The sequence below is a fragment of the Pseudophryne corroboree genome, unplaced genomic scaffold, assembly GCF_028390025.1.
Source record: "Pseudophryne corroboree isolate aPseCor3 unplaced genomic scaffold, aPseCor3.hap2 scaffold_1457, whole genome shotgun sequence".
Taxonomy (NCBI): Eukaryota; Metazoa; Chordata; class Amphibia; order Anura; family Myobatrachidae; genus Pseudophryne; species Pseudophryne corroboree.
In genome coordinates, this window is record NW_026968086.1 from 1,900 (window position 1) to 27,481 (window position 25,582).

Consider the following 25,582-nt stretch of genomic DNA (forward strand, 5'->3'; position numbering starts at 1 on the left):
TATGCCCCCAATGCCAGTGTCCCCACAGTGCCAGATATGCCCCCAGTGCCAGATATACGTCCCCCAAGTGCCAGATACATATGTCCCCACAGTGCCAGATATATATGTCCCCACAGTGCCAGCTATGCCCCCAATGCCAGTGTCCCTCACAGTGCCAGACATGCCCCCCAGTGCCAGATATACATGTCTCCCCAGTGCCAGCTATGACCTCAGTGCCAGCTATGACCCCAGTGCCAGGTATACATGTCCCCACAGTGCCAGCAATGCCCCCAGTGCCAGATATACACCGCTGCCCTGCCCCTCCCCCGTGCTGCTCACCGTGCTGCTACTGCTTTCTGTGAGGGGAGGAGAGCACAGCGTGCACCTCTCCTGCCCCTCACTCTCCGGCGGCGGCTGTGTCTCTCTTCAATTAGGCACCGTTCCGTGAGCCAATCAAAGCTCACGGTCCGGCAGCTTAATTAAAGCGTGACACAGCCGCCACCGGAGAGTGAGGGGCAGGAGAGGCGCATCCTCCCCTCACATTCAGCAGCAGCCACGCGGTGAGCATCATGGGGGTGGGGGTGGCCAGGAGCCGGCTGAGCCGCATGCGGCAGATGAAAGAGCTGCATGCAGCTCGAGAGCTGCGGGTTGGCCACCCCTGGTTTAGGGGTATGGTTTCTCCACCCCTGACACCGCCAGTCACTAATTGTCCAGCTGCCCACTCCATGGTAATGAATGTGATGATCATCGGTGGGTGAAACCATCAATGGTTCCTTAGCAGATGTGTTTTTATATATATATATATATATATATATATATATAGTCGAAGTCAAAAATATGACATAAAAAGAACATACAAACTACACACATTATGAGTCACTATACTAGCAAATACGCGCAGCGAGCACAGCAATATATGGTAACACACGCATTTACACGGACATGCCACAGAGATGGATTCGACACTTATTTCATGCAGTACATAATTATAATAATATCAAGCGCCAGACATCATGATGATTTAAAATTATATAATGAAGTAATGTCATGTATGTGTATTATTTGAACGAAACCAGATACACCAGTCCTATTTGGTATTAAAGCAAGCAGATTAATGTGTAGATTCATTTGATACTTGTTATTAAGTTGTAGGACATTGCAACAAATAGTTATGATTAAATGGATGAAAGGTAAAATCACTTTTATTAGAACAATAGATATTCCAAACAGGTAGTGGACAGGAAGCTCAGGCCAGCCCCTTTGGACGTCCCCAAGGCTGAACCTGTTCAGCACACGAATAGACTAGTGACTCATCATGAATGAGAAAGTCCCCTCCCCCCAAAACTAGATAACACATTGCTGATCACACAGGAAGTCAGTTGCTGTTTGTCTCAGAGGATGATGGAGTTGCTTCTACACCAGTTCCTGCATGATTTTACACACAGAGAGAGAGTGATATGGTGAGACAAATTAATATAACTTAAGGATAATGGTATTGTATGCTGGCCTGTAATTGTAACTGTATGTATTTTGTATTAACTGATTACTGTGCTATTGTATCCATGTAACTATAGGTATACTGTACATTGTAATATATTTTGAATCCATATCCTTTTAATAACAAATATATACATCAATGAGCTTTGGAACTCAGATAATGTGTGGGTGTATTGTTTTCTCTTATGGGATGCAGTGTTTTGCGATGTACAGCGTACATTCATGGCAAATGGTAATAAGATGTGCAGGCGTCTATAATATATATTAGAGCGGGCATTTTAAATATTTGTAAAAAAGCAATTTGGTATTTACAGATGAGGGCTCTTACGGGATATCATGGTCTTAATGATGCACTGTACATTATAAACGTGACGCTGTGGTCGATCAGCTTGTGATGGACGCATCCTGACGCTGAGAAAATCATATCCACGTGTATTGTTGTGATATCAGTAAGCCAATGATATGAAATTTCAAGGGACAATGCGTTTCTCATATTTAAAATGCTAAAATGTATTTTTATTGTTGCAAAACAAAGTTCAAATAAGTCATATTGTGTTTGATTCAGATTGGATTGTTTATCTGTTAAGTAGGTTTAAAAGTACATTTAAAAGTTGCTGCATAGCCTTGATATAGTTTTTTTTTAACTCAGGCCTAAAATAACTTCTGGTGCTTGTATAATGTGTGATTTCTTTGTGACAAAGGAAGCCGCATGGTCTGTCCTCCATTTTGGACTAACCACATAGCCTGTCCACCATTTTGTGTAAACCTCATGGATGTGGAAGGGGGAGGAGCAGTGGCCATTTTAGGAAGATCAGTTTCTAAATAGCTGATTTTCAGTCTGCTCAGAACAATCAATTTCCTTGGTCACATCAAGCACCATTTATGAGTTACCAATGCATTTATTTAACCCATGCCATAGTCAATTACAAATAGTTTCAATTGGGCCTAGTGAGAGTAAATGGTGAGATAAATGCTTGGTTTGGTGTAAGAAATTGCACGCAAATTTTTTTTTCTTCTTTTTTCCCAGGATTTAGTTAACTCTCTGTTTGCTATAAGATAGGCATTGAAATGCTAATTAACTGGTTCAACCACTTTTACAGGCAGGCAAAAGCCCATAGCTTTGATATGCAAATAAGAGGTAAGGTGTCTCATAGGAGACCAGTGAATGGTACATATATATAATATTATTATAATTATGTGTATATTTATATCAGTGTATGTTCTGCAAGATAGCTATCCAATCTGAATCATATCATTTAAATGATTGATTATTGCTAGATTCATTTAGATCTGTGTGAAATCGGATACATTTGTTGCTATATAGGTAAATTTGAAATAAATGTATTTAAGGGAGTAATTATAGACATGAAATGAAGTTCTGGCCCAGTTAAGAAAAAAACTGGGTGTTGTGCTAAGTGAGCGATTATAGTTAGTATTGCTCACATTTATAGAGACTGTGTGGTTTGTTTTATTGCGTAAGCACATTGGTACACGTGGTACGGAACATGAGGACAGCGTACAAAAACGTGCACGTGGCGCAAGGCCGCACACGTGACATAGGGGTACGTACGGTTGCGTAATCACGCAAGCTTGCGTAGGGTTGTGTGCGCATAATAAAACCATACGATATTTGTTCAATTAAGGTGGGATAGTAGCCATGCTACAATAGCACAAAACTACACGGTTTCTAAAGCAGATTAGTATAAAACTTTTATTTAAACTGTATTGCCTCTGGGGGTAAAGCTGCCAATCTGAATGAATTAAAATTTTCTGTACAGAAAAACAAAGTGTATTTGAGTGAGCGAACGTAGGAGTGAGTGGATTTGAACCCCGGAATTCGGGATCCCGTCGTGTGGTACACCAAGTAAGTGGAGGCTTGGTGGCGTGAGGCGGCTGACTCACGTTAGTATAGGATTTGGAATACGTAAGTCATGAGGAGACTTACACAGGAGCATGGCAGGGAATTGTGAATTATGAACTGTGTGACCCATGTAGTTTTTTGATACGCTCCTGCTGAGGTTTTGCAGCTTGTGATTCAATTCCAGTGGTCGTACGGCGTATAGGTAACAAGTACCTATACGCTGTGTGATTGGACCACGCGTTTGTGGGTGCTATATATATATAGCGCAACTTGATACCCCTTTTACGAGCTTTTGCGTAAAATCGCGGTATCATTAGCGCTGTATACAGCATACGCAAGCGTGATTTGTGTATAAAAAGTGCATAGGGAGTTTTCACTGGTCCCTCTCAGGAAAATCTCCAACGACAGATACTTTACTGGAAAGGGTAAGTTATTCCCAAAAACTTCCAGTAAATATAGGTCAATTAGGGGCCCTAGGTTGGGTACATCGCCTTCGCTTTCGACAGTGTATGGTAGTACTGGCCAACGTGGGCGAGAGTGGGTGAAAGCGCTCTGAGAACTTTCACTGTCACCTTATATTGAGTATTTTGGTGTTTGTGGGAAAAGGCCCACAATTATGGGAGCCAGTTGCTCAACTAAGGGACGTTTAGCCAGGGTTCAGGCTGAAGAGCCGTGGCCCAAGGGGTCAACGAGGTTTAAAAAAAAAAGGAAAAAGTATTATGTGGGGGAAATATGGTCCACACGCTGAAGACTTTTTGTCTGAATGGGTACGTATGACTGACAACGATGGGGTACCATTCCCTAAGGTGGGCAGCTTTGAACCAGAGGTACTGCAGACTGTAAGCAGTAAAATATGTCTGATAAAATCCAGAAAACAAAGGGTCAGACATACAAAGTATTTAAACCTGTGGCAGCAAGAGGGGTTGGTGAGTTTGATCCTAAGGTATTGCAGGTGGTATGTCTAACCAAAGTCATATAAGACAAGAATGGAAATATAAGAACTGTTTGAACTTGTAGCAACAATAAACAAGTAGGAAGAAAAAATAGAGAATGCAAGTACACCGCCATATGTAGATGTGGAAGCAGTTACGGCCAGCATACAAACTATAGAAAATAATAAAAATATGAAAAATATGACTGTAACCTATATATGTAATAATGAATGTTGAAGTTTTATTTAGGAGGAGAAGGTGACCTGATTGTTTTCAGCCATTTCTCATGCACCCAGAGGAGTATCCAACCGGTAAAAGAAGAGCAGTAGCCTGTGGGGGAAGTAAAACCCAAAAATAAAACAAAAACAAAAATCAAGAAAGTAACGTCAGAAATGGAGAAAAACCTGTCCGCACATCAGTATTTGCCAGTAGGAAAGCGGACAGAGACAGGGTAACACCTGGGTATTTCTTTCAGTTACCATATAAGAAGTATTCATTCCTAGTAATGCCCCTAGTCAAGATGAGCTTGGAAATGTTTGTTGGACCATGTACAGACCCTTAATACGGGATGAGAAGACTTGAATGAATACTTCGCATGACCTAGAAGCTTGTTATTTTTATTTTTTTTGTCTTTTGCAGTAATAGAAAACTCTGGATAAGACCACTGGTAAACACTAATTTTGCAAATGGGAGGTGGCTGTCTCTGTGCAAATGGACGGGCTCAATAAGGCATTGAGTGTCAGGGTGCAGACTTCTTTGCAAAATTGGAAAGGGGTCACAGTAGCTAATCTTAGATAGTGTGCTATTGAACATCACAAGAATAGTGCTGAGCGCAGAGAACAACAGGTGGAGAGGTTGAGGACGGTAAGTATACTGGCACATACAGGAAAGACCCATCAGTCCAAACCCCAGATCCCTAATGGTCAATAATATGTTACACTTGTAGAAAGGAAGGGCATTTTGCCAGAGATTGTAGGAGTAGTAGGACACATAGTCAATATAGATCCCCTAGACAGAAAACACAAGCCACATTATTAAACACATAGACGGGACCAAGGGACATATAGTAAGGAATCATAAGCCATGTAGAAAACACAGATTCGGCTAATGGGAAGAACAAAATAAATGCAACATTACCCTTTGACAAAACTTGCTGGGGTTAAGATGGGGCCTCTAAACTTTTGCTTCTTTTTCCCAGCAGAAATGGCCCCTGATTAAATTAATTTTGTTAGATATGATATACATATACTGTGCTCCCGCTCAGGAAGTACAAAGTATGTTAGACACCCACGAAGACTAATGTCGCATTCTACTGTTCTAGATGCATGTCCATCACAGGTAAAGAAAATTATCTCACAGATACCGGGTTCCCTATGAACTTAGGATGGACAGGACACTGGATTGATGGCTGGGATAGTCCCAATAGCGATACGATAAACACAGAATTTTTTTTAAGGGGAGTAGACCAAGTAGTGAATCACTTCCCCGTAGTGCCCAATCCAGTTGTCAAATTTTTATAAAATCTTCACCTCTACAAACTCATCTGTCACCAACCTCTATTCTGTTTCTCTACAGTTTCCTCTTCATCTTTTGCATTCACACAGGGTGGTACAATACATGGACCCAAGTACAGTTCAAACTCCACATGCCTAGGTCCTTCAGAGTTCTACCCAAGCCCAGTATATCTCAACAGCACGATAACACCAGTATTACTGCAGTGTGCCTTGTCATGCACAAAGGGTGGAGAATGGGAATACTGGTGAAGGGAAATTTTGTATAGACACTGATATGCCTGTTGGTGAATGGCAAACCTAACATTTTTCTTTTTCATTTTCTCCTTCTTTCTCTCCTCTAGAGATGTTTTTTTTTTAGTTATGCTCATGGTACTCTACATTGCAAACACACAATAGTAAATTAAAATGAAAAATGTGTGTTCCCTACAGGAAAAGGCAGTCTGGAGGACAAAAGGGGTATGGCCAGGAGTCCTCAGGACTGTGGACAGGTGGACACGGTATGTCAGTAGCCCCCAGAGCATACCTTCCAAGTCTAGCTGAGGTGGCACACGGTCTGACTCATCTAGGCAAAGAGGGTATGTGCAGGCTGATGAGAGCCTGCTGGTGTGCGCCAGGATTCTATTCTCATGCAGGTAAGAGAGCAATGACCTGTCTTGCTTGCTTGAGGAAGAATATTGGCAAAGCAATACCAACAGAGCCATCCCATATCTCTCCTGCAGATGAATCTTTTCAGAAAATACAAATCGACTTCGTACAGTTTACACCCTTTAGGAATTATTGTTATGTATTGGTGTGCACTGATGTTTTCTCAAACTGGGTAGAGGCATTTCCTGCTGCCACGGATGCTGCTGTGTTTACCACAAAGAAAAATTGCGCAGAAATTTGCGTGTAGATAATTGTACCCCTAGAAGTAGGAGCAAAGCTTGAAATTGTACTATTGTGATCATAGATACTGCCACTAGTATTATGTAGCATCGGAACCACTCCCAGATCTTCCATCAATGAATCACCCTCTTCGAAATTTGTTTTTGTTTTTGTTTTGGTATTTGTGTCTTTTTTTGGGTTGTTTTTGGAAGACAACCTCATGTCATGATTGATCTGCACAATGATCAGAAATACACCAATGAGGTGACAGTACAGTACCTTATTGAGATGAGCCAGCATTTGAGAACATGACAAAATAAATTGAAACTGTTGATTGCTGGTATGCCAAATACTAACTGTCTTGATTGTGAACCAAGAGACTGTGTGATTGTTCTTACGCTCAGGTTGCCTAATAGACAGGTGGGAAGGACCATACCAAGTTTTGTTGACAGCACTATCCCAGTGAAAGTAGCCGAGAGAGAGACTTGAGTCCATGATTCCCATCGCAGGAAAGTCAGTAGTCCGGGAGGAACTCGTAAATGGAGTGAGATCGCAAAAGTATCACCAGAGACTCTGTTCCGTGAAGACTGAGAGGCGGCACTGTTGAACACTACCTGAGCGTACTAAAGGATTGCAGAAAGACCAGTCATTGTAATTGATTTGTTATGAACAAGAGTTGTTTTGTTCTATTTCTCTTTTCTCTCTTTCCCGCTGACAAACATTTTCTTTCAGGATATTCTATTTTTGCGAGATTTTTTTATGAGGAGTCGAGTGTGTGACTGGAACTGGTTCTGGAGGAAGGAGTGATTTCCTCATAGGATCCCAGGATTAGCCGATCAGTTTGTTAAAGTCAGAGAAAAATCAAAGGTCTAGTAGTTATGGAGTTCGGAGGTAATCAGGAACAATCAGACAATGGCTATTCACACATTGCAGATAAAGAGCTCATTAATATATGTGGAAGAAAGGTTTATGAGTGGCTCTCCCCGAACTCCGAAGGTTTATGTTATTTAGGAAGGACACTACTTATAACCCTTGTTCAAATATTAAACAGACCTAGCATACGTTCCAGAAATGGAAACAATGTTCAGAAAATGATAGGAATATGTAGATCATGAAAATTTTATATGTCACTTTCACGATTTGTTTGTGTCTTCTTCATCTACCCAGTAGAACCTCAATCGAATCCAAACATCAGTGTACAAATACGTAGGTACATGTATGTATGAAATGTTCATTGCAAATCAGACATTATAGGCCAAAGCACTGTCCCAGCATACTCTATATGTTGAATATTGTCCCACACCCAACCAGTGGTCCCGTGACCGCCGAGTGCATATAGAGGATGTCTCGTCCTCCTCCCTGTCTTCCCCAAATATAGACAAGTGTCTGATTTGCGAAATGAATACATACTTGTGTCTAGGTCACCGATTATTGTATGAAATATTTTTTTTTATGTTAATAATTGATGGCAGTTATTGTTTACTGCCAAAGGGTGGACTGTCGAAGTCATAAATATGACATAAAAAGAACATACAAACTACACACATTATGAGTTGCTATACTTGCAAATACGCGCAGCGAGCACAGTAATATATGGTAACACACGCATTTACACGGACATGCCACAGAGATGTATTCAACACTTATTTCATGCAGTACATAATTATAATAATATCAAGCGCCAGACATCATGATGATTTAAAATTATATAATTAAGTAATGTCATGTATGTGTATTATTTGAACGAAACCAGATCCACCTGTCCTATTTGGTATTAAAGCAAGCAGATTAATGTGTAGATTCATTTGATACTTGTTATTAAGTTGTAGGACATTGCAACAAATAGTTATGATTAAATGTATGAAAGGTAAAATCACTTTTATTAGAACAATAGATATTCCAAACAGGTAGTGGACAGGAAGCTCAGGCCAGCCCCTTTGGACGTCCCCAAGGCTGAACCTGTTCAGCACACGAATAAACTAGTGACTCATCATGAATGAGAAAGTCCCCTCCCCCAAAAACTAGATAACATATTGCTGATCACACAGGAAGTCAGTTGCTGTTTTGTCTCAGAGGATGATGGAGTTGCTTCTGCACCAGTTCCTGCATGATTTTACAGAGAGAGAGAGAGAGAGAGAGTGATATGGAGAGACAAATTAATATAACTTAAGGATAATGGTATTGTATGCTGGCCTGTAACTGTAACTGTATGTATTTTGTATTAACTGATTACTGTGCTATTGTATCCATGTAACTATAGGTATACTGTACATTGTAATATATTTTGAATCCATATCCTTTTAATAACAAATATATACATCAATGAGCTTTGGAACTCAGATAATGTGTGGTTGTATTGTTTTCTCTTATGGGATGTAGTGTTTTGCAATGTACAGCGCACATTCATGGCAAATGGTAATAAGATGTGCAGGCGTCTACAATATATATTAGAGCGGGCATTTTAAATATTTGTGAGAAAGCAATTTGGCATTTACAATATATATATATATATATATATTAATATTAGAGATGTGCACCAGAAATTTTTCGGGTTTTGTGTTTTGGTTTTGGATTCGGTTCTGCGGCCGTTTTTTGGATTTGGACGCGTTTTGGCAAAACCTCCCTGAAATTTTTTTGTCGGATTCAGGTGTGTTTTGGATTTGGGTGTTTTTTTTCAAACCCCCCTCAAAAACAGCTTAAATCATAGAATTTGGGGGTAATTTTGATCCTAAAGTATTATTAACCTCAATAACCATAATTTCCACTCATTTCCAGTCTATTCTGAACACCTCATACCTCACAATATTATTTTTAGTCCTAAAATTTGCACCGAGGTCGCTGGATGACTAAGCTAAGGTACCCAAGGGGCCGGCACAAACACCTGGCCCATCTAAGAGTGGCACTGCAGTGTCAGACAGGATGGCACTTAAAAAAATTGGCCCCAAACAGCACATGATGCAAAGAAAAAAGAAAAAGAGGTGCACTGTGGTCGCTGGATGGCTAAGCTAAGCAACACAAACACCTCAATATCACAGTTATTATTCGTTCTAATCAATGGTATTTTTGGTCCAAATCACTGGAAGAAAATGACAAAATCACTGGAATTATTTGGCAAGATCGCTGTAATTAATAATTATAAATCACTGATATTAATTGGTAAAATCTCGCTATCGCCTGCCTAGTGAAGTGGAATCTAGATGGGATTTTGTACCGGGGACACAATAACTACATCAATTGTCTAAATCCCACTGCACTAATGGTGGAAAATGGGCACACGTCTAACAGCGCACTGATTATACTGAGAACTGATTATACTGAGAACTGATGATACTACGGAGAACTGACACTGAGCAGCAAGAACAGCACTGGACTATTGTACTATAGTATACTGGTCACCACAATGCAGCACTGACACTGAGCACAGATATTAAGTACTGATCAGGAAACTAGAAGTGACACAGAGCTGCAAGATACAGCAATGGCCTATTGTACTGTACTACTATATACTGGTGGTCACCACAATGCTGCACTGTACTACTATATACTGGTCACAACAATGCAGCAGATATTGAGCACTGATCAGGATACTAGAACTGAGTCTGACATGGAGCTGCAAGATACAACAATGGCCTACTGTACTGTACCACTATAATATACTGGTGGTCACCACAATGCAGCACACTGAGCACAGATATTACCAGGTGTATCTCACACATCGCTCAGTACAGATTACAGGATGTATAATCCCCAGGTGTATCTCACACATCGCTCAGTACAGTATATAGGGTGTATAATCCCCAGGTGTATCTCACACATCACTAAGTACAGATTACAGGATGTATAATCACCAGGTGTATCTCACACATCGCTCAGTACAGTATATAGGGTGTATAATCCCCTGGTGTATCTCACACATCGCTCGGTACAGTATACAGGGTGTATAATTAATTACCAGGTGTATCACACACATCGCACAGTACAGTATATAGGGTGTATAATCCCCAGGTGTATCTCACACATCACTCAGTACAGTATATAGGGTGTATAATCCCCAGGTGTATCTCACACATTGCTCAGTACAGTATATAGGGTGTATAATCCCCAGGTGTATCTCACACATCGCTCAGTACAGTATACAGGGTGTATAATTAATTACCAGGTGTATCACACACATCGCACAGTACAGTATATAGGGTGTATAATCCCCAGGTGTATCTCACACATCGCTCAGTACAGTATATAGGGTGTATAATCCCCAGGTGTATCTCACACATCGCTCAGTACAGATTACAGGATGTATAATCATCAGGTGTATCTCACACATCGCTCAGTACAGTATATAGGGTGTATAATCCCCAGGTGTATCTCACCCATCGCTCAGTACAGATTACAGGATGTATAATCACCAGGTGTATAACACACATCGCACAGTACAGTATACAGGGTGTATAATTAATTACCAGGTGTATCACACACATCGCACAGTACAGTATATAGGGTGTATAATCCCCAGGTGTATTTCACACAACACACAGTACAATATATAGGATGTATAATTCCCAGGTGTAGCTCACACATCGCTGAGTACAGTATACAGGGTGTATAATCACCAGGTGTATCACAAACATTGCACAGTACAGTATAAAGGGTGTATAATCACCAGGTGTATCACACGCCACACAGTACAGTATACAGGGTGTATCCCAGGTGTATCTAACACATCGCTCAGTACAGATTACAGGATGTATAAAATCACCAGGTGTATAACACACGTCGCACAGTACAGTATACATACTGGTCACTACAATGCAGCAGATATTGAGCACTGATCAGGATACTAGAAGTGACACAGAGCTGCAAGATACAGCAATGGCCTACTGTACTGTACCATATGTATACTGCTGGTCACCAAAATGCGGCACTGTCCTACTATATACTGCTCACAACAATGCAGCACAGATATGGATAGTATACTTGACACAGCTGCAAGATACAGTAAAGGCCTACTGTACTGTACTATTTTATATGTATACTGCTGGTCACCAAAATGCTGTACTGTCCTACTATATACTGCTCATAATAATACAGCACAGATATGGATAGTATACTTGACACAGAGCTGCAAGATACAGCAATGGCCTACTGTACTGTACTACTATAATTATATACTGGTGGTCCCCACAATGCAGTACACTGAGCACAGATATTTGCAGCACACTGAGCACAGATATAGAGCGTTTTCAGGCAGAGAACGTAGATATTTTCAGCACACTGAGCACAGATATTTGCAGCACACTGAGCACAGATATTTGCAGCACACCGGGCACAAATACGGAGCTTTTCAGGGAGAGAACGCAGCCACGTCCTCTCCGTTCCAGTTGACTGCACTATTGATCTGTGATGCTATGCTGTTTGTTTGACTAAGCTGTGAACTCTTTGACAAAGGTCCTGGTGTTGACCGAAATGTTGAAGGAGGAAATCGTTACTTGGAACTGTGAGATTGACCTTTTCATTAAATTTCCATTTCACTTGGTTGATTCAAATCTAGAGAGTGCTATTCTTTCCACACCAGTGGATAATACTGTATTGTACTTTGGGCCACACCCCCTAGGGGGTGTGACTTTGATGGGCACCCTAATAGTTGGCTGTGGTTTGTGAGAGTGCAGGGACTCCTGTTTGTATATATATATATATACAGCAAACAATAACAGGTGGCACTCACAGACTTGTAAATTGATGAAAAAGACTTTTTCATCAATTTACAAGTCTGTGAGTGCCACCTGTTATTGTTTGCTGCATGTTGGTGGATGGTCATGTCCACAAGGAAGTGTACCACAGCAAGCGAATCCAGAGGAGTGCCGGGGCAAACACTGGATATATATATATATATATATATATATATATATATATATAAATATATATATATATATATATTTATACTAGGTTTGGTGACCAGCATTCCTCTGGTTAATGCACAGCATGCACCTGTGCCCTTCCTCCAACTGAATGTATAGAAGGCAAATTGGACAGCACACAGGGGTAGATGTATGAAGTGACGTTATGGGTGACAAGCGTTATCAGCGCCATTATGTGCACTGATACCATTTCTCTCCCATGTAAGAATGCTGGGAAGTGTGCTCAGCGCTTTGCACCCCTGCCTATATTGGCGCTGCTATCTACAAGATAGCATGCTGATATGCAGGTGCAATGTAAGAACGGTCAGTGGGAGTGACAGTTCCACACCTGCAGCTGTCAATTTCGAGAGCTGCAGGTGTCATTGCCCATTCACCACAGCAGGGACAGACTTTAAACCTAGGATCGAGCACGGTGGCCAAAATGTAGTGCTCTGATTTCAACAGATTGACCACTCTTGAATCCTGGCAAAGCAAATGAAGGGCTCCATCTACGATTCCCACATACTTTGCGGAATCGCTCTATCTTAGCTCCTCCTTCAATTTCTCCAGCTGCTTCTGCAAAAGCCTGATGAGGGGAATTACCTGACTCAAGCTGGCAGTGTCTGAACTAACTTCATGTGTGGGAAGTTCGAAGGGTTGGAGAACCTTGCACAAGACGGAAATCATTCTTCACTGCACTTGCCTATATCGTAGGTGGATGTATAGGCTTGAATGGCCTTTTGCTGCTCCTCCATCCTCTGAAGCATATCGTGTTGAATTCCACCTCATTACCAACCACTTGCTTCAGGTGATGGCAGGGCAGGTTCAGGAGTGTTTGCTGGCACTCCAGTCTTCGGCATGCAGTTGGTGAATGTCGAATGTGGCCTGCAATTTTTTGGGACACTGACAGCATCTACTGCATGTCCCTGTCATTTTGAAAAAAATTCTGCACCACCAAAGTAATTTTATGTGCAGAACATGGGACGTGCTGGAATTTGCCCAGATGTAAAGCATGCACAAATTGGTGGCATTGTCAGATATCACAAATCCCCAGGAGAGTCTAAGTGGGGTGAGCCATTGAGCGATGATGTCCCTCAGTTTCCGTAAGAGGTTGTCAGCTGTGTGCCTTTTATGGAAAGCGGTGATACACAGCATAGCCTGCCTAGGAACGAGTTTGCGTTTGTGAGATGCTGCTACTGGTGCTGCTGCTGTTGTTGCTGCGGGAGGCAATACATCTACCCAGTGGGCTGTCACAGTAATGTAGTCCTTAGTTTGCCCTGCTCCACTTGTCCACATGTCCGTGGTTAAGTGGACACTGGGTACAACCGCATTTTTCAGGACACTGAGGATACTTTCTTAATGAATGCGTAGTGAAGTGCAATCTAGATGGGATTTGGTGACGGGGACACAGTATGTCCATCAACTGTCTAAATCCCACTGCACTAATGGCGTATATCGGACGAACGTCTAACACCAGCATAGTTGTTATGGCCTCAGTAATCCACTTTGCAACAGGGTGACTGCTGTCATATTTCATCATCCTCACAAAGGAATGTTGGACAATCAATTGCTTAGTTTAAGTAGTGCATGTGGTCTTCTGAGTTCCCCTCTGGGATGATGATCGACTCCCAGCAGCAACAACAGCAGCACCAGTAGGAGTACCACTCAAGGACCCTCTGGCGGAATCCCAGTTAGGAGAGGACTCGTCAGTCATGCCAGTGACATGGCCTGCAGGATTACTTACGTTCCTGACTGAGGAGGAAATTGACGTTAAGGGAGTTGGTTGTGTGGCTTGCAGGAGCTTGGGTACAACAGGAAGAAGGGATTTAGGTGTCAGTGGACTGCTTACTCCCTCACACAAGGTTTCTGAACTTGACAATGACTTCTGATGAATGCACTGTAGGTGACGTATAAGGGAGGATGTTCCTAGGTGGTTAATGTCCTTACCCCTACTTATTACAGATTGACAAAGGCAACATATGGCTTGACACCTGTTGTCCGAATTTGTGGAGAAATAAATCCACTTCGAAGAGGTGGCTTTTTTGGTATTTTGCCCAGGCATGACAATTTGCTTTCTCATCCCATGGACAACAACTGTCTCCACTGGTGCCTTATTCAAACAAACCACATCACCATCAGAATCCTCATCGTCAACATTTCTCCTTAGCGCCATCTACACCAATATCCACTCATCCTGGTGTACGTCTACAGTGATATGCTCAATCTCAATATCAGTAACTGAATTGGCAGTGCTTCTCCCAGCACATGCAGGGGGTGTGCAAATGGTGGTAGGAGCCTCCTACCTACAGTCTTGGGAATGTCAGGCCTAGACATTGCAACCGCGGACACACTTGGACTCTCCTTGGGGATTTGTGATATATCTGAACGCACAGTTGTTTTTTCATGTGCTTTAACAAGCTTAATTTTTCCTTATGAGAAGCTGAGCCACCAGTCATGAATATAGACCAATGCCTTAGCCTTTCCTTGCCACTATGTGCCGTGAATGGCATATTGCCAATTTTACGTTTCACGTATATTTATTTCTTTTTTTTCTCATTAATAATGTTTGCTTCTTGGATTTTACATGCCCTCTATGACATTGATGGAATTGCATCTTCAATATCATGACTAGTGACAGCAGCAGCTTCAGTACTAGTACTAGGAACTGGAAGTGGTTCCTGATCTTCCACTATTTTTTCCACCAAATTGTTGTTCTCCATTTTACAGAACATCACCCCTTTATTATAACAGCACACAGAACAGTGCCTCTTTATTTTCAAAGCACCCCTGTATTCTTACAGCATACAGGACCAGCGTGCTTTTATTTTAACAGTAGCACCCCAGTATTTTAACAGCATACAGGACCAGTGTACTTTTATTTTAACAACTGCACCCCTTTATTTTTACAGCATACAGGACCAGTGTGCTTTTAGTTTAACAACAGCAACACCCCATAATATTTAAAGCAAACAAGACTGGGCTAGCACTTCTGTATTTTTATAGCATGCATGACCAGTGTCCTTTTATTTTAACAACAGCACCCCTTAATTTTTACAGCATACAGGACCAGTGTGCTTTTATTTTAACAACAGCAACACAACTGAATGTTTACAGCATACAAGACTGGGCCAGCACCCCTGTATTTTCACAACATACAGGACCAGTGTGCTTTTATTCCAACAACAGCACCCCTGAATTTTTACAGCATACAGGGCCAGTGTCATTTTTTTTAACAGCAGCACCCCTTTGTTTTAACAGCATACAGGACCAGTGTACTTTTATTTTAAAAACTGCACCCCTGAATTTTTACAGCATACAGGACCAGTGTGCTTTTATTTTAACAACAGCAGCACCCCTGAATATTGACAGCATACAGGACTGGGCTAGTACCCCTGTATTTTCACAGCATACAGGACCAGTGTGCTTTTATTTCAACAACAGCACCCCCAAAGTTTTACAGCATACAGGGCCAGTGTAATTTTTTTAACAGCAGCACCCCTGTATTTTAACAGCATAGAGGACCAGTGTGCTTTTATTTTAGCAACTGCAGCCCTGAATTTTTACAACATACAGGACCAGTGTGCTTTATTTTTAACAACGGCAGCACCCCTGAATATTTACAGCAAACAAGACTGGGCTAGCACCCCTGTATTTTACAGCATGCAGGACCAGTGTGCTTTTATTTTTACAACAGCACCCCAGAATTTTTCCAGCATACAGGGCCAGTGTAATATTTTTTTAACAGCAGCACCCCTGAATTTTTACAGCATACAGGACCAGTGTGCTTTTATTTTAACAACAGCAGCACCCCTGAATTTTTACAGTATGCAAGACTGGGCCAGCACCCCTGTATTTTCACAGCATACAGGATCAGTGTGCTTATATTTTATCAACTGCACCAATGAATTTTTACAGCTTACAGAACCAGTGTGCTTTTATTTTAACAACAGTAGCACCCCTGAATTTTCACAGCATACAAGACTGGGCCAGCACCCTTGTATTTTCACAGCATACAAGTCCAGTATGCTTTTATTTTAACAACAGCACTCCTTATTTTTTACAGCATACAGGACCAGTGTGCTTTTATTTTAACAACAGCAGCACCCCTTATATTTACAGAATTCAAGACTGGGTCAGCACCCCTGTATTTTCACAGCATACAGGATCAGTGTGCTTATATTTTAACAACTGCACCAATGATTTTTTACAGCTTACAGAACCAGTGTGCTTTTATTTTAGCAACAGTAGCACCTCTTAATTTTCACAGCATACAAGGCTGGGCCAGCACCCCTGTATTTTCACAGCATACAAGTCCAGTATGCTTTTATTTTAACAACAGCACTCCTTAATTTTTACAGCATACAGGACCAGTGTGCTTTTATTTAAACAAAGACAACACCCCTGAATACTTACAGCATACAAGACTGGGCTAGCACCCCTGTATTTTCACAGCATACAGGACCAGTGTACTTTTATTTTAACAACAGCACCCCTGAATTTTTACAGCATACAGGACCAGTGTGCTTTTATTTTAACAACAGCAGCACCCCTGAATAATTACAGCATACAAGACTGGGCCAGCACCCCTGTATTTTCGCAGCATACAGGACCAGTGTGCTTTTATTTCAACAAAAGCACCCCTGAATTTTTACAGCATACAGGGCCAGTGTAATTTTTTTAACAGAAGCACCCCTGAATTTTTACATCATACAAGACTGGGCCAGCACCCCTGTGTTTTTACAGCATACAAGTCCAGTATGCTTTTATTTTGACAACGGCACCCCTTAATTTTTACAGCATACAGGACCAGTATGCTTTTATTTTAACAACAGCAGCACCCCTGATTTTTTACAGCATTCAAGACTGGACTAGCTCCCCTGTATTTTCACAGCATACAGGACCAGTGTGATTATATTTTAACAGCTGCACCAATTAATTTTTACAGCTTACAGGACCGGTGTGCTTTTGTATTAACAGCAGTAGCACCCCTTAATTTTCACAGCATACAAGACTGGGCCAGTGCCCCTGTATTTTCACACAGCATATAGGACCAGTGTGATTTTAGTTTAACAACAGCACCCCTGAATTTTTAAAGCATAGATGCCAGTGTACTTTTATTTTACCAGCAGCACCCCTGTATTTTAACACTATACAGGACCAGTGTGATTTTATTTTAACAACTGCACCCCTGAGTTTTTACAGCATACAGGACCAGTGTGCTTTTATTTTAACAACAGCAGCACCCCTTAATTTTTACAGCATACAAGACTAGGCCAGCACCCCTGTATTTTTACAGCATACAGGACCAGTGTGCTTTTATTTTAACAACAGATGCACCCCTGAATTTTAACAGCATACAGGACCAGTGTGCTTTTATTTTAACAACTGCACCCCTGAAATTTTACAGCATACATGACCAGTGTGCTTTTATTTTAACAACAGCAGCACCCCTGAATTTTTACAGCATACAAGACTGGGTCAGCACCCCCGTATTTTCACAGTATACAGGACCATTGTTTTTTTATTTTAACAACAGCACCTCTTAATTTTTACAGCATACAGGAGGACAGTGCCCCTGCCCCCTGTACAACACAATGACAGCCAGGACAGCAACGCCCATGTACAGCTGCAACACTCCTAACAGCACATGAAACACCAGTGATAGCCAGGACAGCACCCCTAACAGCACAGGTACACCTCAGTGACAGGAGCAGCACCCCTACAGAGCACACACTGACCCATCTGATGCCACCACCCACAGAGGAACAGAGGTCTTTCTCCCTCACTCTCCAAATCCAGAGTGAAAATGGCGGTGACACGCAGCTGTTTATATGGAATCCAAATCCTACGAGAATCTGACAGTGTGATGATGATGTATAGCCTCTTTTTGGTTTACGAGTCTGGCAGGGTGTATCGAGCCGGACTCAGATCTGGGCACAGAGCATGATGTTCGGGAGGGGGGTATGGTTCTCTGGGTACGGAACCCGCTTATCTCTAATTCTGACCATTTCACAGGTCACAATATTCATTTCATCCAGTTTAAGCCAAAAGGTTGCACCAAGCTAGCTCCTTTGAGCGAAATGCATTAGAGGGCCTGTTGCTGCAGTACATATTCACTGTGGATGTCCTCTGGGACACTGTTACACAAGGTGAAATACAGGTATGGCTCCACATTCACAGCCACGGACGATCATTTGATCGGGGCATTTGAGCCACGTTGAGACTATATAACAAGCCCTGGAGCCCCTTTTGTGTTCGCTATGAGGAGGAAATGGAACCAATTGTAGCTTCTTTCCTCACCACATAGAGAAGAGAGGGAGTGCTGCTTGAAGCAGTTGTCGGTAAACTTATTGGAAGTGGTAGCTATCCTCTTATTAATGACATTATATTTGTAACTATGCCACAGAGATTGCAAATTACATTTAACACACCCTGTTCCCAGAGTGGGGAGAAGAAAAAGGGCTTATATATTCATATTTTTTAAATACCAGTTAATCTGAGGATATTTGTCCCTTTGAGTTAGACTGACCAAGGTATGCACCTATATACATTTTTTAAAACATTTATTGTATGTATTCATAACAAATACAAATGTGTATATTTTATGCATTATGAATTGAACCGTTTTTAGTATTTTTTCAGTCATAGGGGTACATTTACTAACATTCGTAATTTCCGAAAATAGGTCAAAGTTCAATCACGAATGACATCGACAGTGTAAAACTGCAACTTTTTGAATTTATTACGATGGATTTACTAAGCTGTCGTATTCGGGTTTTTCTTTTCTTCCGATGTCGATGTCATTCGTTTTTTTTTACCTAATTTTACGGCAGTGATTAGCAAAACACTGCCGTTTTTTTTAACAATCAATCTCGGCCGGATCTGTGTGATCCGTGCTGGGGTTCTTTTTTTTTTTTTTTTTTAATTAAACAATGTAAAATCCCAAAAAAAAATGCGTGGGGTCCCCCCTCCTAAGCATAACCAGCCTCGGGCTCTTTGAGCCGATCCTGGTTGCAGAAATATGGTAAAAAAAATGACAGGGGTTCCCCCATATTTAAGCAACCAGCATCGGGCTCTGCGCCTGGTCCTGGTCCCAAAAATACGGGGGACAAAAAGAGTAGGGGTCCCCCGTATTTTTAAAACCAGCACCGGGCTCCACTAGCTGGACAGATAATGCCACAGCCGGGGGTCACTTTTATACAGCGCCCTGCGGCCGTGGCATCAAAAATCCAACTAGTCACCCCTGGCCGGGGTACCCTGGGGGAGTGGGAACCCCTTCAATCAAGGGGTCCCCCCCCCCCAGCCACCCAAGGGCCAGGGGTGAAGCCCGAGGCTGTCCCCCCCCATCCAATGGGCTGCGGATGGGAGGGCTGATAGCCTTTGTTGTAAAATAAAAGATATTGTTTTTAGTAGCAGTACTACAAGTCCCAGCAAGCCTCCCCCGCATGCTGGTACTTGGAGAACCACAAGTACCAGCATGCGGCGGAAAAACGGGCCCGCTGGTACCTGTAGTACTACCACTAAAAAAATACCCAAAAAAACACAAGACACACACACCGTGAAAGTATAATTTTATTACATACATACACACATACATACATACATACTTACCTTATGTTCCCACGCAGGTCGGTCCTCTTCTCCAGTAGAATCCAAGGGGTACCTGTTGAAGAAATTCTACTCACCAGATCCAGTGGTCCAGGCTCCTCGGCAAATCCAGGGTTAATCCACGTACTTGAATAAAACAAAAAAACGGTTGCCCGACCACGAACTGAAAGGTGACCCATGTTTGCACATGGGTCACCTTCCCACGAATGCCAGAAACCCACTTTGCCTTCTGGCTAAGTGGGTTTCTTCAGCCAATCAGGGAGTGCCACGTTGTAGCACTCTCCTGATCAGCTGTGTGCTCCTGTCTTCACTGACAGGCAGCACGCGGCAGTGTTACAATGTAGCGCCTATGCGCTACATTGTAACCAATGATGGGAACTTTCTGCTCAGCGGTGACGTCACTTTAGGTCAACCGCAGGGCACAAAGTTCACATCATTGGTTACAATGTAGCGCATAGGCGCTACATTGTAACACTGCCGTGTGCCGCCTGTCAGTGAGGACAGGAGCACACAGCTGATCAGTAGAGTGCTACAACGTGGCACTCCCTGATTGGCTGAAGAAACCCACTTAGCCAGAAGGCAAAGTGGGTTTCTGGCATTCGTGGGAAGGTGACCCATGTGCAAACATGGGTCACCTTTCAGTTCGTGGTCGGGCAACCGTTTTTTTGTTTTATTCAAGTACGTGGATTAACCCTGGATTTGCCGAGGAGCCTGGACCACTGGATCTGGTGAGTAGAATTTCTTCAACAGGTACCCCTTGGATTCTACTGGAGAAGAGGACCGACCTGCGTGGGAACATAAGGTAAGTATGTATGTATGTATGTGTGTATGTATGTAATAAAATTATACTTTCACGGTGTGTGTGTCTTGTGTTTTTTTGGGTATTTTTTTAGTGGTAGTACTACAGGTACCAGCGGGCCCGTTTTTCCGCCGCATGCTGGTACTTGTGGTTCTCCAAGTACCAGCATGCGGGGGAGGCTTGCTGGGACTTGTAGTACTGCTACTAAAAACAATATCTTTTATTTTACAACAAAGGCTATCAGCCCTCCCATCCGCAGCCCATTGGATGGGGGGGGACAGCCTCGGGCTTCACCCCTGGCCCTTGGGTGGCTGGGGGGGGGGGACCCCTTGATTGAAGGGGTTCCCACTCCCCCAGGGTACCCCGGCCAGGGGTGACTAGTTGGATTTTTGATGCCACGGCCGCAGGGCGCTGTATAAAAGTGACCCCCGGCTGTGGCATTATCTGTCCAGCTAGTGGAGCCCGGTGCTGGTTTTAAAAATATGGGGGACCCCTACTCTTTTTGTCCCCCGTATTTTTGGGACCAGGACCAGGCGCAGAGCCCGATGCTGGTTGCTTAAATATGGGGGAACCCCTGTCATTTTTTTCACCATATTTCTGCAACCAGGATCGGCTCAAAGAACCCGAGGCTGGTTATGCTTAGGAGGGGGGACCCCACGCAATTTTTTTTGAAAAAATAAGCACTTTCCCACCCCTTCCCACTGATATACATGCACGGATCTCATGGATCCGTGCATGCCTATCCAATCACGAATAAAAAAAAAAGGTCTGTTTTTTTTTAGCACTTTTTTACGAGTTGTAATTTTTCACGGCAGTGTTTGTTCTTTTTTGGCTTTGCACTTCTTAGTAAATGACCGAGATTCATACTTAAACAGCCGCGTTTTGACCGATGGTGTATTCATTCGTAATTTTTTACCTGAACTTGCAAAAAATTACGAATGCCCTCATCACTGCCGTGATTAGTGTTTAGTAAATGACCGAGATTAACCGAGATGACACTTTGAAGAAAAAACGGCATCTCGGTCAAAATCGGGAGCTTAGTAAATATACCCCATAGTGGTACAACTTCTATGGTTACAGCTCTATCTTCTATTTTGAGTAAGCTAAGCAACAGCGGTGGGCAGCAAACACATGGCAGTTAACAATATATTTTTAAATGCTGTAATCATATGTTAAAAAAATGTTTCAACTTTAATGTAGGATCAAGTTCTTCAGTTCCTGAAAGACATCTTTGACCTGGAGAAGGTTCGCTAATCATCTGTTTAAATTATTTTCAACCTCTATGTAGGATTAAGTTGTTCATCTCCTGAAAGACATCTTTGAAACGGAGAAGGTTTGCTCTTCAAGCTTGGAGAGATTTGTCAGAAGATATCATGCAGTGTTTGACTTTGTTCCATTGCACAGAGATGTTTTAGGCATATATTAGAGCCAATTTGTGTCCAATCCTATGTGAACCAAATTCAACCAATCATCTAAAACCTGGCCATCTGAGTGACTTCTACAGAGCACCTGTCACTAACATGCAAGGCGTGTGCAGCTATTTTGTGCCACATCTTTTGAATATTGATAACTATAGCGATTAGACCATAACTGGCTGCTCCCAGTGTGAATGAGTGACAGTTATGCTATATTTTTTTTGTAGATCTAATAGAAAGGTGGTGGCCTTGTTTGTTGAGGTGCTAATAGTACACACTGTAAACAGATGTTTATTTTGTGCTCAGGTTGGTTGTTGGGGATCATGGGACCAATATTTGCTGTTCTACATCAGAGAAAAGCAGCCTGTGGCTCTCCAGCTGAACTATAACTCCAAGGATCCATTCTGTCTGCTGGGCCTGCTGGAAGTTGTTTGTCAACAATGGGTGGGGTGCCTCAGGTTGCCTCAGCAAGCTTTGCACACAGTATGTACCATGTTGTAAATATGTATGTTTTTGACCAATATACACAACTCATGTTTGTATTTATTAATTAACTAGAGCAGGGGCCCAAGGGAGGTAGAGTACGTATGTAGTGGAAGGAAGGATTGATTAGTAATTTCATTTAATTTGTTTGATTCTACAAATGTAAATTAATCAATGGGGCATTGGTGATGGTCTTTATTGCATAGACAACAATTTTTATTGGTTATTGCACTAATCTGACTTTTACTTTTTCTTTGATTTTACATACCCTGACTTAAGCCATCTATGTCCTTAGGCATTGGCCATAGTAGATGATGTTGATGGACTTGTATCATCATAACTGGTGGCAGCTCCTGCAGCACTAGTATGTGCTTCCTGCTCTCCTCTCAATTGTTTGTCTTCCATATCTATCAACAGACATGAACCAAGTGGGTTACAGCACACACCACAATATGTACAAAAAATGTGCCACCTACAGTGTTACAATATGTGTATGAATCAGAGATAATAATCTAAAGCTGTAGTTTACGTTCACCTGCAGTGTCGCACAATACGCATATGAGTTAGAAATAGTAATTGAAAACGGCAGTTTAATTTTACCAACAGTGTGGAACAATATGTACATGAGATTATACACTGGGGACTAACTGGCAGTGTCACAGAAAAATGATAGTGTAGTACACTGGGGTTTAGCGCTAAAAGATATATATAGAAATGTTTTAAATGATATATTTAGCTTTTAAAACACTGTAGACAGCAGTACACTGGGGTTTAGCACTAGATAGATAGATAGATAGATAGATAGATAGATAGATAGATAGATAGGTAGATAGATAGATATATAGATAGATAGATAGATAGATAGATAGATAGATAGATAGATAGATAGATAGATAGAAGATATATTTTCTTTAAATTATATAATTTAGCTTTTAGAACTGGTGCGGGGCACCCCTAGATTGGCAGAGAACCCCTTTACGTACAACAAAGCACGGGCCACCTACAGTGTCACAATATGTGAATGATAAATAATCAGTATGCCCCAGTAATAAGTGCTCAGCTATGAGCTATGGTTTGTGAGTCTGGAGTCAGACACAGAACAGTAGTACAGTATGCCCCAGTAACAGTGTGCCTCGGCAGTACAGTAGTACAGTATGCCCCAGTAACATATTAATACAGTATGACCCAGTAACAGCATGCCCTAGTAGCACTGTAGTACAGTATGTCCCAGTAACAGTATGCCCCAGTAGCACAGTAGTACAGTATGTCCCAGTAACAGTATGCCCCTGTAGCACAGTAGTACAGAATGCCCCATTAATAACAGTATGCCCCAGTAACAGCATGCCCTAGTAGCACTGTAGTACAGTATGTCCCAGTAACAGTATGCCCCAGTAGCACAGTAGTACAGTATGTCCCAGTAACAGTATGCCCCCGTAGCACAGTAGTACAGAATGCCCCATTAATAACAGTATGCCCCAGTAAGATGCACTAGTGCGTTCCTGCCTACACAGCCCCTACAGCAGAGTACAGCATAGCTAAATGCGCACTACACATGAATGACGCTGAGCCTCACCCACGTCGCCTTTTAAGGATACCAATTCCTGTGAGAATCCGACACCAGGTGGTTCAGCCTCATTTTCGATTCAGAAAAAGCTATGCTATGACATAAAGCAGTTATTAATATCATATGGTCGACAAAAGCATAATTTTAATTACAGAAAGTGCTTATCACTTTATTGTGCTATTACTTTTATGTCAATGCATTATTGATTAAGAGCTAATTATAGAAATATTGTATTTGCAGAGGAAATACATTTGTACATGATATTATTTTTCATATATGTTTTTTATTTACCTTCAAAATAATTGAAAGAATAAAATGCAGGAATAATAATTGATTTGTGATCATGAAGCGGTTTCCTTTTCAGATCAGTTAATTGGATAATTTAGCTATAAAATCTACCTCAGCCACGTTATTTTATTTAAAGCATACCTTTCTGCAGAGTTTTAAAAGCTTATTAAAATTTAATAGTTTGAATCTGTGTTTAATCAAAACCTTTATCAACACATGGATAAATAGTGTTGCTCACACAATCCTCCAGTTTAGAACCTAAGATCTGGAATGTTTTAGAACCTTAGATTTAGAATGTTGTTGTTATAGATTAATATAACCATTGCAGAATGACAAATATAGCAGAAATTTTCTTTACGACATGAAAAAAACAAACTGTATTCAATATTAAGGGGTATATGCAATTGCGGTCGAATACCGGCTGGAATTCGACCGTTTTTAAATTCGACACAAATCGACAGTCGAATTCCGGCCGGGGGATGCCGGAATTCGACATATTCAATACAAAACGGATTTAACAGTCCCGCTGTTGAAAAACGGAGGAATTGACGGATAAGTGCGTCCTGGATTCGACTTTTCCGACGGCGCAGAAATGGTTAAAAAAGACGGGGAAAAAATGCGTGGGGTCCCCCCTCCTAAGCATAACCAGCATCGGGCTCTTTGAGCCGGTCCTGGTTGCAAAAATACGGGAGGAAAAATGACAGGGGATCCCCCGTATTTTAACAACCAGCACCGGGCTCTGCGCCTGGTCCTGGCGCAAAAAATACGGGGGACAAAAAGCGTAGGGGTCCCCCGTATTTTTTGTACCAACACCGGGCTTCACTAGCTGGGGAGATAATGCCACAGCCGGGGGACACTTTTATACCGCTACCTGCAGCCGTGGC

General features: G+C 41.9%; 1 long non-coding RNA gene across 1 annotated transcript; it reads right to left on the minus strand.

Moving 5' to 3' along the window:
• Window positions 1-8,430: 8,430 nt before the first annotated feature.
• LOC134997688 (uncharacterized) lies at window positions 8,431-24,490 on the minus strand. Its single transcript, XR_010200082.1, has 3 exons — window positions 24,420-24,490; window positions 23,115-23,253; window positions 8,431-8,750 (listed from the first exon to the last, which is right to left on the minus strand). It is a non-coding gene; the product is annotated as an uncharacterized LOC134997688 (long non-coding RNA).
• Between the last annotated feature and the right edge of the window lie 1,092 nt (window positions 24,491-25,582).